Genomic DNA, 12485 nt, shown 5'->3' with positions numbered 1-12485 from the left:
TCCCTGCTCAGTAGGTGGCGATATGCACAACAAATATGAATTTAACAAAAGAAGTATAAATGTGAAAGCGTAGATTTATAGTAAATAGGACTTAAAAATGTATCTATTTCTCACCCACACCTATCATATCACTTCCAAAGACATGGATTTAATCACGGGAGTCATATGGATTACTTTTATGTTGCCCATTTGTGGATTTTGGAGCTCCAAAATTTTGGCACCCATTCACTTGCATTGAATAGACCTACAGAGTTGAGATATTCTTCCAACGGTCTTTGTTTGTGTTCTGCAGAAAAAGAAAGTAATAAACATCTGGGATGGCGTGAGAGTGAGTAAATGATGAGAGAATTTTCATGTTTGGGTGAACTATTCCTTTCGACAGGGAGGTAACCCAGAATAATTTTTCCCAGGCCTTTATTTGGGAATAAGGGGTCTTTCTACAGTAAGACTCTTGCAAATAAATCGGAATGGAGCACTTGTTCAAATAAGAGCACTTATAGGTAGAGAGTGTCTTACTAAGAGCACTTGTGTCTGAGTGTACCAGTCTCATTTCCACCTCTCCCTAAAGATCTTCCATACTAATAGCACTCTTTCATTTTCATTTTGTTTTCATTTCAGTCATTTTTAGAACATTCAAGCAGAACAAAGGCCATGCATTAACTCCAAATGTTGTTAGAGGATTTGACATTCTGTCGTAAATGTGTCAGGGATTTCACTTCCATCAGCAAGTCACTCTTGTTAATTACTACCAACCTCCTGAGTGGCTCAACAGAGACATTCTCAGCAAGCAACTAGTCAAAGCTATTTTAGTCATAATACTCTTCCATAAAGAAGTGCTTTTCCTGTTGTCCTTCACAGATCCATTTTCAGCACTATGAATATGAATGTCTTTCTTTACTGTAGAAACAGCACTCTAAAAACACACAACACAAAATACTGTAGCATTGCTTACTCAATGGTATACATTTAGTGGGGTCATAAAGTCTGAGATCTTTAGTGAAAATGCTTATTTCGAAAGTAATAAAAATGTCTTAGTATTTGGTATGCCCCCCTTTAGCATCCATCTAGTCTAAATAAGACTGATATTAATTCAGATATGACTAAATATGCCCGACTTCCATATCTATTGTGAATAAATATGCCATAAATGTGTGATGAGACAAAAAAAAAGTACGATTAAGATTGGCTGTGCAAATTCAGCACCACCTTGTTTACTTAATCAGCCATGACAGACATAGACTGTAATGTTTTGGGGCAGGATAAGGGGCTGGTAGAGGCATTAGAGGGGAGCAAGTGTTATCTAGGTGACAGGGCAAAGCATGTCACGGCTTCAACTACAGAACTCCACCAACACACAAGTCTCTATTGTTTAGTTCACATCCTTCTCCAACTCCTGCATTGGTGTTCTCTGTATGTGGGTGGAAGTAACTTTCCCTCTGTGGGAAAATCTCAAAGCTGGGCATTCAATTTTGAGTAGAAAAAGAACTTCTTTCAAAACAGGTGCTGAAACATTCCCTCGGTTTCCTGCAGAATATTGATTGGGGTTTGTGCTTGAGAGACAGGCTTGACACACTTATGAACATTTAAGGAGATGCCTACTGTCTGCTTTGTTGTAAACAGGCTTTGAATGTGGATTGTGATGTTACGGTTCGTGATGGCTGCCGAGGTGTTTAATGAACAATAATACGCTATCTTTCTAATGATCACTATTTGAATTTATGTTCATTTGAATCAGGTATCTTGAGAATTGCAAATCAGTTCATCACATTGAAGGGGTTTTAGTGATACGATTTAGAATAATGATAAACGTAGGCCACAGGTGTTAATTAAAATTTGGGTGTTTTGTGTTCTCTGTTGCTTTCATCTTCATACAGAGAATGAATGTGTGCTCAAGAGAGAGCGGCAGCTTCCATTTAATTTTTCATCCATCCATCCATCCATCGTCAACCGCTTATCCTGTGTACAGGGTCGCGGGGGGCTGGAGCCTATCCCAGCTAACATTGGGCGAAAGGCGGAGGACACCCTGGACAGGTCGCCAGTCAATTTTTCATTTCATGCAATTTTCTTTCAAACCGGCAAAAAGTAAATCTGGATTGCACACACAAGCACCTACACACAGACTCACTTTTCCGCTAGGACTTGCTGTTGTTGCTATGACTACATTCTTTCTGCTGTAAATGTGTTGTCTGACACTGTTAAAGCAAGAGTATACTCATGTTTTCATACCTACTCTCTCTCACACATACTCTCTCTCCTCTCAGGCACTCACAAGGTTGTGGGTCATAACTGCCATCAAGATAATATCTGACCTTGGAACACAACTCTTAAAGTGCAGCCCACAATCAAAATAATGCTGGTCTTTCTGGGTCTATGGATTGTGAATAGCCTGCAGTTTTCTTAAAATACACCACTAATAATTTTTTCTTTGTCTGGCATATTGTGAGCAGACACAATTAAGAAACGTAATTGATAACATATCGTGCATATGGAATGGCAATCAGGCTTTATTGTTGTACATCATTGTAAGTTTCCTGTTTTTACAGGAATAGATAATAGCATAGAGATACACATACAGACATAACTTATCCAGTTCCTTCATGTCAGAAAAAGGTTACCACTATTTCTACGATATTGCAACAGATATGGGCTTCTCGGGAAGTTGCTCTACCCAGTTATGAGTGCGGGCAGTAATGCATGGGTAACACATCCTGACCTAATTAGTTATTTACTATCTCCCGCATTACTGGACACCATATAGTAAAATGTGTTTATAGAAAGCTTACAGTAAATTGCCTTTCTTGTTTTGTACTGTATATAGAGAAACACACACATCAGTGTTTGTAAAACAATAGACTGTTGCAACAATGTACAAGTTAGCTAAACCTATATAAAAAAAACAGAGTCTCATGACTACTCGTAATAATTTGTACAACTTGGCTCGTATGAAATGGTCCGACTTATATTCAGATAGAGACCAAAAATTAACCAACAGAATTTCAAATCAATACAGGCATCAAAATTGATCTAGCATCTTCTCCAACACTTAATTTTAGAAAGGAAACATCACTGAATAAATTGTTATTCATTCATGACTGATTAATATCAATAACCTGTAATACACTTCACTCATCTTGTTCCAACTTCCAAACCCAATTGTTTGTGCTTCCATGGTACAACACCATTATTTTTCTATTTAAATCATTGTTAGGTTGTTGGTTTAGGGTTTGAGAAATGGGTTGGACTATATGGTTAGGTTTAGTGCTGAGATGTTTCTCAATTCTTCTTTTTTTCGTGGTACACAAAAGTAATTTTTCCTATAATAATCATAGTTATAGATTTAGCGTTTTGGTTAGGGGGCTACACTTTATGATTAGCGACGGTCTGCGCACAGTCCGCGTGACGTAATTTTCGTCATCAGGAGTGTCTGTGGACTTCCGCGCACAGTGTCCGCGTGCAGTCAGATTTTTGCGCAAGGTTGACTGTTGAGATAGAAGAGTCCACTAGATAGCAATACGCAAAGTTGGGCTGTACTGTCAAGCAGTAGTCGAAGAACATATCCTTCTCCATCATTTTGTTGTTGTTCTTGCTTCCTCTAATGTCGGATCCTCAGTTTATCCTTCAGAACGGATGTTCTGTAAATGACACAACTCAGTGCTGCCTTCTAACATCTGGTAGCCTATAAAACAGCAATTGTACTGCACATGGGTTGAACGCATCCATTCCTGCTCATCCTCATGAAGCATACTTTCAAAACTGTGCGCAAAACGGAATGGAACTCACAAATTTAAGTACCACCAGGACCTTTAGGGAAAATCGTAGTAACATTGTTTACTGGTTCAATAAGGCTGCACGATGTATCAAAGTTATCGAAATATCGCAAATGTACATATCGTGAGGGTTTGCAATAGAAGAATGATTTTAATACAGTAACATTCAAGGCGCCACAGTCCACAGACAGAAGAGAACAGACTGGGCGTGGGATAGTCTTTTGGTGTGTGTGCGTGCAGTGTACATATGTGCAGAGAGAAAACACATTTTAGTAATTTGTACTGACTGTGTCTTTCATTCCCTCTGATGTTCATTCATGTTTCTTTTTTCATGCTGTGTGTGTGTTTGAGAGAGAGAGAGAGAGAGCGTTATGCCCCGCCCCATTTAAATGTACAGCTATTGCAATCTGTCACACACAGCATTAAACAGCATCAAAACAACATTTGCACAGATAATAATGAGACCAGACGACGGTATGCAATCTCAAACTTGGCTTGCTTATTGGTCGCTTTGAATATAAAAAATTATTTTCAATTAATGAGTTGATCCATTAATTATTCCTCTCATTCTCAGTTCGCTGACTGAGATTAAGTCAGGTTCGTTAAACCAACGTGAATATAGATGCAAGCGCTTCTGGACAAAAGTCCCACATTGAACGAACTAACAATGAAATAAATATGAATATGAATTGCGGTGTAAAAAAATTCATATTTCACAACACAGACTATTTAAGGATCCCACGTTATGGTGAAATTAACTTATATATACCTATATATATGCTTTTTACCCCAAAAACAAATATTTAAAAATTAATTGTAATATCTGTAACACAGTTTATGGTAAAATTGTATGTATTAGACTCAGTTTATATGCAATTTGGAACAAAAGAGAACCATGTTTGCGATCTCTGGATAGACTGTCATTTGTTTTCAGTTTATTGGAGTGGTGGGGGTTCCAGTGTTCCACGTACATTGATGACGTCATCATAGGAGTATCGAATATCGCATTATCCATCAACTTATCACATATCGCATTTTTCCTCCATCTCGTACTAATAATTGGAACCTTGTCGGGAGACACAGTTGGTTTGTCTACAGACTAGGTTTAGGTCAATCCAAAGTCAAGCACCTGAGCCCTGGCAAGGAACATCTGGACAATTTGTTGCCTTTAAAATAGGTCAATTTTTCTGCTATAAAAACTAAAACCATGTGTTTCGACCTACATTTTCTGCTGTAATCAGCAAAAACCAGGTTTGTGCTTTAACTGTAGACTCCAACTTCAGAGACTTTTTTCTGACCTGTCCAAACACACCCCACCCCTTCTCCCTCTTTGGCCCAGAGACCCAGATGGAATAAAATATGGTTATCTAATTAAACAGCAAAATGTGCTCATCCATTATCAACATACCTCAGGGGCTCACCATGACACACTGTACATATATGTGTTAGTGTGTTAGTTTAGAGATAGTGAGTGATGGAGGGGGATGTGTGGGCTTCAGGGAGCCTATGGGGATCCCCATGGCAAGAGAAAGCCTACAGTGATGTGAGGTGTGTGTGTATGTGTATAGGGACGCACATGTCATGTGCTCTCATTTTGTTCTGTTGCCAGTGCAGCTGAAATCAGCATTGAAAGAATTAATAGAAGTCTAGACACACCACATTATTAAAATTACACTATACTGTAACACAGAGGGTAAACCATGCACTGATACTTGCACTACAGTTTGGTCCAGTATAGTAAATAAAGGGATGTACCAGTGACAAAAGACAGAAATGCTAGATGATGTGAGTTGAGAGGTTTCACATTGTTTATGCTAATATCTGAATATATTAATTATGCTGATTATGTATATTTATTTTTCCTGTGGCCACAAGGCCTGCAGTTGTGTGTGTGTGTGTGTGTGTGTGTCATGCTCTCAATGCTCCATTGAACAGCTCTAAACCGACAGTCACCCAGACTGATTCAACAAGGGTTGATGGGGCTTGTTCTGTTTTAACAGCATTAAAGAGAAAAGCCTTAAACTTTCTGTTCCAAACCGTAAAGGAATAGTTCACCCACAAATTAAAAGTCTGTCATCATTCACTCACCCTCATGTTGTTCTAAACCCATATGACTTTTTCTTTTTTCATTTCATGAAACACGAAAGGAGATTTTAGGCAGTAGGGTTGGAAACAAAGAACTGGTTCTTATTCAGAACCAGTTGAGATTTCTAAAAAATACTGGAATAGCATGATTTTCTCTACTTTAATGGATGTTTTTTGCATATTTTCTGCCCATGGATCACCATACTAAGTGACACTGCTACTCAATCAGTGAAGTCCATTTCTCAGATGAATCACTCTTAATAGCCGGTTCTTTTGAATCTATAGCATGAACAGTGCAGTCTGATTTCCAAACAAATGACTCTTATGAGTTGGTTCTTTTAAATCTACACTGCTAAACATACAGCGCATCCTCCCAAAAGAATGACATTCTTGAGCTTTTTTTTTTTTTTTTTTGGCATATGAAAAACATCAATCAATCAAAGTAATTACAGGATGGTCGATTGTTTATATGACAATCTGTTATTATAGATACATACTAAGAGTTTTGTTGTAACTAGTGGTATTTTATAAAAATAGATGAATTAATAAAACATCTGTAGCTTTTGCATCAATCTGTTCTGTTAAAATGTGAAATTATCTAAACGCTTGGTAACAGGCAGCTGAAGGCAGTTTCCTAAATCCAATAAGAATTGCATTTCTTATTTCCAAATATTTCTTCCTCAAAAGAACTAAAAGAACCGTTATAGAACTATTAAAGAACCAGAATCGCTTAGACGAACCGGAACTGAAATTGATTACTAAGGAATTGATTCCCTTTCCTATAAGCAGAATGTTAGCCTCAGTCACCATTCACTTATTTCTGTACAATGAAAGTAAATAGTGACTGAGGCTGTAATTCTTTAACATTTAAAATTTCCTTTTGTGTTCCACTGAAGAAGAAGAAAACAGGTGTGGACCAACATGAAGTTGAGTAAATGTCATGTTTATTCTGTTGGTTCCTGTTTTTCGTGTCTTTTATTTTGAAAAATTAGTCCTGTTCGTGTCTTCATGTCCTTTATTTTGAAAATCTAGTTTCCCTAGTCATGTGATGTCCTGTTTCCCCTCCATGTTTATGTGTCTTGGTTTCATTGGTTTTTAGTCTTGTTATTGGTTCTTTCAAGTAATTGTTTATGCTTATTGTCTTGTTATCTTGTTTAGAGTTCTGTTTGTTCATTGGCTTATGTTTCCCCATGTCCATGTATTTAAGTCCTCATGTTTGCCATTGTCTTTTGTCAAGTATTCTTAATGTAACACAGTTGTCAAGTCAAGTCAAGTCAAGTCAAGTCTAGTCTAGTCATTCATTTTTTATGTTAATGTTTTGTTAAGTTCACGTTTAATATTAGGTTTACTTGATATCACGTTTGGAAAAATAAACTGCACTTGGGTTCTACACTTCAATGTCATCATCTTCGTCCTTGGAGAACTATGTGATGGACTTCTGCTCTCTGGCCAGCCAAGTGGACTTTAATGAGGTTGCCCTCAAAGATATTTTTGGTTTGAACTGATTGAGTCTATCTCATCTTTGATGCCTGGCGGTCACAGTCTCCTCAATCTGGCTCAATATATCGACCTCGCCCTACAGATCATTGGTTCCATGTTCATTGTGAGGGAGGCAGATGCTGAGCCAGAAAGTTTCACGTCATGGCCGCCAAGCCAGCATCCCACGTTATGGCCGCCAAGCCAGCATCCCACGTTATGGCCGCCAAGCCAGCATCCCACGTCATGGCCGCCAAGCCAGCATCCCACGTCATTGCCAATGAGCCCATGCCTGCCACGGCCGACGAGCCAACCCCCACGCCTGCCACGGCCGACAAGCCAACGCCCACGCCTACCACGGACAACGAGCTGGAAGCCTCGTCCATCCCAGAGCCAGTGTTGCCAGCCTCGTCCATTCTATAGCCTACACTGCCAACTTCGGCCTCCCGGAGGAGGAGGAGGAGGAGGAGGAGGAGAAGGAGAAGAAGGAGAAGAAGAAGAAGAAGAAGAAGAAGAAAAGACTTTTGATCCCGAGACTCAGTTTATGCCCATGACCACAGAGGTCAGTCCTGTTCGCGACCATTATGTCACAGGTTTATGTTCATCCAAGACTCTTAGTTCGGAGCCTCCTGCAGCTTTGCCTTCCACGACTTTTCCCCAAGTCATGTCAGCCACGCCTCAGCCTGCTCCATGCCATGTCACAGCCACGCCTCAGCCTGCTCCATGCCATGTCACCGCCACTGCCTGAGTCAGCCCCGTGCCATGTCACCGCCACTGCCTGAGTCAGCCCCCTGCCATGTCACCGCCACTGCCTGAGTCAGCCCCGTGCCATGTCACCGCCACACCTCAGCCTGCTCCCTGCCATGTCACCACCAAGCCCCAGACTGCTCCATGTCATAAGCAAGCCTCTGCTCCGCGGTCCAGGCCCATCTCCGCTCTGTGGTCCAGGCCAGCCTCCAGCACCGCCTTGGTCCTCCCTACCATCGGCTCCACCCTGGCGCTTCGGGTCTTCGGCTACTCTACAAGTATCCAGTTCCCCAGGGCTCCGCCCCTCGAATCTCTCATGGTTCCGCCTTCCATGGGTTTGCCCATCGAGACTCACATGGCTCCATCCCTCATGGGCTCATCCCTGGTTCCATGCCCCATGCCCCATCTCGCCATGCCTCAAGACACCTATGTTTGCCATTATCCTTTGTTAAACCCTCATGTTTGCCATTGTCCTTTGTCAAGTATTGGTAGTGTAACACTGCTGTTTTGTTCAAGTAATAGTCAAGTTTTAATCTAGTTGTGTTTTGTTTAAGTCAAGCCAAGTTTAGTCAAGTCATGTTAATGTTTTAAGTTCACGTTTTATAATAGGGTTACTTGATATCACGTTTGGAAAAATAAACTTTTTTTAATTACATTTAAATTTTTGTGTGAACTATCCCTTTTAGACTATGTGGTGTGATTTTTGGCTCTACGTATTTCTTTAGATAATGGGACCATGAGAAGGTGAATAACACAGCAGAGAGGTGCTTAAAAGGTTAGTTCACCCAAAACTGAAAATTCTCATCATTTACTCAGCCTCATGCCATCCCAAATGTGTATGACTTTCTTCTGCTGAACACAATGAAGATTTTTAGAAGTCTTTCTCAGTCCTTTAGGCCCATAAAATGTAAGTGAATGGGTGCCAGAATTTGGCAAGAAAGGCAAAATAAAAGTACTCCAGATGACTCTGTAAATGCTCCTTCCTGCTCAGTCAATTTCCACTTTCACTTTCTCATTCTCCTTCTGTTTTTGGTGATTCACATCTGTCATGCATATCACCCCCTACTGGGCAGGGAGGAGAATTTATGACAAAAAAAGGCACAAATATTGATCTGTTTCTCACCCACATCTATCATATCGTGTCTGAACACATGGATTTCACCACTGGAGTCATATGGATTACTTTTATGCTGCCCTTATGTGGATTTTTTTCTTCTTTACCCATTCACTTGCATTTTATGGACCTACAGAGCTGAAATATTCTTCTAAATATGTTAATATGTGTTCTGCTGGAAAAAGAAAGTCATACACATATGGGATGTCATGAGGGTGAGTATATCAATAAAGAACTTTCATTTTTGGGTGAACTATCGAACAGGACAGCACATTTGAAGGCCTAAAAACTTAGCCTATATGCTTTCTCGCTAGAATGTATCAATCAGTGTCACTATGATACTACATTCTTATAGCGGTCTAGGTTATCTATGGCAATGTTAGCACTGTAGTCACTGGCTGGCTTGATGGAGCCAGCGTGTGTTTTTGTGCACATGTCTCTATGGCAGACTGCAGAAAGCTTGTCAGAACAAGTCTTTCCCCATCATTCCCTCTTTTACTGCATTTCCCCCAGACTCTCTCTCTGTCTGTCTGATGCATGTGAGTCAGTGGTAATGAGCCTGCATTCTGTCATACCCTTACTATACATCCTAGAGCATTAGAGAGGTGTGAGAGAGAGACTGGAGGTGTAAAGTTGGGGAGGACTTCAAGCATCTAGGAGCTCTGAGCTCTCTCTAAGTATTCCCTCACTAATGTTATATTTTTCTCTTTTATTTTCCTTCTTAGCTTTCTTCCTAAAATGACTCTCAACAGTCTCTTGTGCCATATCCTGCTGTTTAATCCAGAATTGTGCACTCTAACAGTGTTTACCTGAAATCCATGAGAGCCATGTCTTTAAACTTTGGTTGATCAAAGTTGGTTTGGCTTGATGTGTGAAATGAAAGAGCTGAAAATGGAATGGCTGTAGTGCAAGAATAAAGTGTGAACATGTATGTCAATGGAGCCAACAGAACTGAATGAGCAACACGATGCAGAGGAGTATGAACTTTTTGGATTGATGGAAATTGTGAAGACCTTAAGTTTAAAGGGATAGCACACCCAAAAATGAAAATTCTGTCATAATTTACCCTCATGTCATTTCAAACCAGCCTTACTTTCTTTGTTATGTGGAACATAAAAGGGAAAAAAAAAAAATTCTGAATATCTTTTCAATACAATGGCAGTTTATAGTCACTTTAAAAGTTAAAAAGGACCAAAAAAAATAATAATAATAAGAGTAGTCCATACAGCTCATGCATCTTAAGTTTTCTGAATACATACAATAGACACTAGTTGTTTGATGAAAAACAACCTGAAATGTAAATAACTTTTAATTGAAAATCTAGATGTCCATTCCGCGTTCATGAGTGCATAAGAGAAGCTTGTTGGCAGTGGCATTATTTTCTTAAAGCGAGTATCACCAGCCACCTCACGATACGTATTGCGATACACAAGTCACGATTCGATATGTATCGCGATGCATCACAATATCATGATGCGATTTCACTTTTAATTTTTCAACAGTTATAATGTCCATTTTACTTACAGTATGAAAGACATTCTCTTTCAGCTATTGCTGTTATTCATTGTACAGGGAACTTTCTAAGTTGCTAAATTACGGACATAGAGTATACATTTTTTTAAATTATATTTTATAATTTTGGTGTCATTTTAGCTTTTTTTTATAAATATAGTCCATGTATTACATCAATAAACATGATGTATTGAAATTGCATATATAGAGTATATTGTAACATGTTTGTTGTTTACATGCCTTATTTGTATTATTTACAAGTATGTACTTTAAGACCTGTGGCAGGAACATTGACAGTAGTGTTTGTGTGGTCGAATAGCTTCTTTACAGCATACACGCAGCATCTATGTGTGATTAGAATTAAATGTTTTGTTTGTTGTTTTTGATAAATAACTGCCTGTAGGGAACAGAAAGGATATTAAAAGAGACATTATTAAACAGCAAATGGTTTACTTAAATGTAGTCTTTGGACTCACATTACACAGAAAGGGTCAAAACGTTTACTCTCAGCACGCAGTGAAAAGATCTTGGTACTTTCAGCTATACAGACTGTAATACAGTGAATAGGAATGCATATTTTATAGGAACGTTGAAAAATATTACTACATCAATTATTGATCGGCACGTTATTTTCTCGACACGTTTTTAAAGCATTGTTATATTAACATTAGCTGACATTTAAATGTGAGGCCTAATTTGTTCACATTCCAATTGACTGTCAGTTGGCCTTGTTTAATGTAGTCTGGCGTAATAGCTTTGGGTGACCACATGGTGGTGATTTAATATTTAATGTACTTGATGTTGAAAGATGGGCCAATATGGTGCAGGTACCAAAAATGAGTTATGAAGTATTTTTATTTCTTCAACAATAAACAAATTGACTTTGAGTTTGTAGGTTAGTGTATGAAACTGGTTTGAACGCACAAACTGAATGATTAGAAATTGCGAAGTTAGCTTTCAATTAATCCATTCATTATATGATTAATTTTTAATGAATTTATTTGTTATTTATAAAATTCTCATAACAATTGTGGTCCTTTTTCATTTGATGTAACTCAGTTTTTAGTTTAAATTCTATTTATTTTTTCTGTTTATTATGTTCTGTTTGCATCTACTCATTTTGAATAAATTACTTTTAAGGACCTCAATCGATTGATACTTATATAAATTTTAAGCATAGTTGTATTTAATTAAAAATATTGCTGTTGTCATAATTTAATTGAGTAGATCTACTGTAATATTTTTACAGTGTGCAGGATACAGATTTAACACTATGTGCATCAACCATGCAGCACACACTGAACATGTTGAAAATGCACTATAAAGTTTATAAATACACCAATCAGCCACAACACAACATTAAGCCACAACATTAAAAACACCTGCCTAATATTGTGTAGGCCAACCTGCATCTCAAAATAGCATTCTGAGATACTATTCATCTCACCACAATTGTACAGAGCAGTTATCTGAGTTACTGTATAGACTTTGTCAGTTTGAACCACTCTGGCCATTCTCGGTTGACCTCTCTCATCAACAAGGCATTTCCGTCCACAGAACTGCCACTCACTGGATGTTTTTTGTTTTTGGCACCATTCTGAGTAAATTCAGAAAATGTTGTGCGTGAAAATCCCAGGAGATCAGCAGTAACAGAAATACTCATACCAGCACATCTGGCACCAATAATCATGCCATGCTCCAAATCACTGAGATCACATTTTTCCTCATTCTAATGGTTGATGTTAACTGAAGCTCCTGACCCGTATCTGCATGATTTTATGCAC

Source organism: Xyrauchen texanus, chromosome 35 (genome assembly GCF_025860055.1).
Source record: "Xyrauchen texanus isolate HMW12.3.18 chromosome 35, RBS_HiC_50CHRs, whole genome shotgun sequence".
NCBI lineage: Eukaryota > Metazoa > Chordata > Actinopteri > Cypriniformes > Catostomidae > Xyrauchen > Xyrauchen texanus.
The sequence above is the reverse complement of the archived record's forward strand: the minus strand, read 5'-3'. Positions refer to the sequence as shown.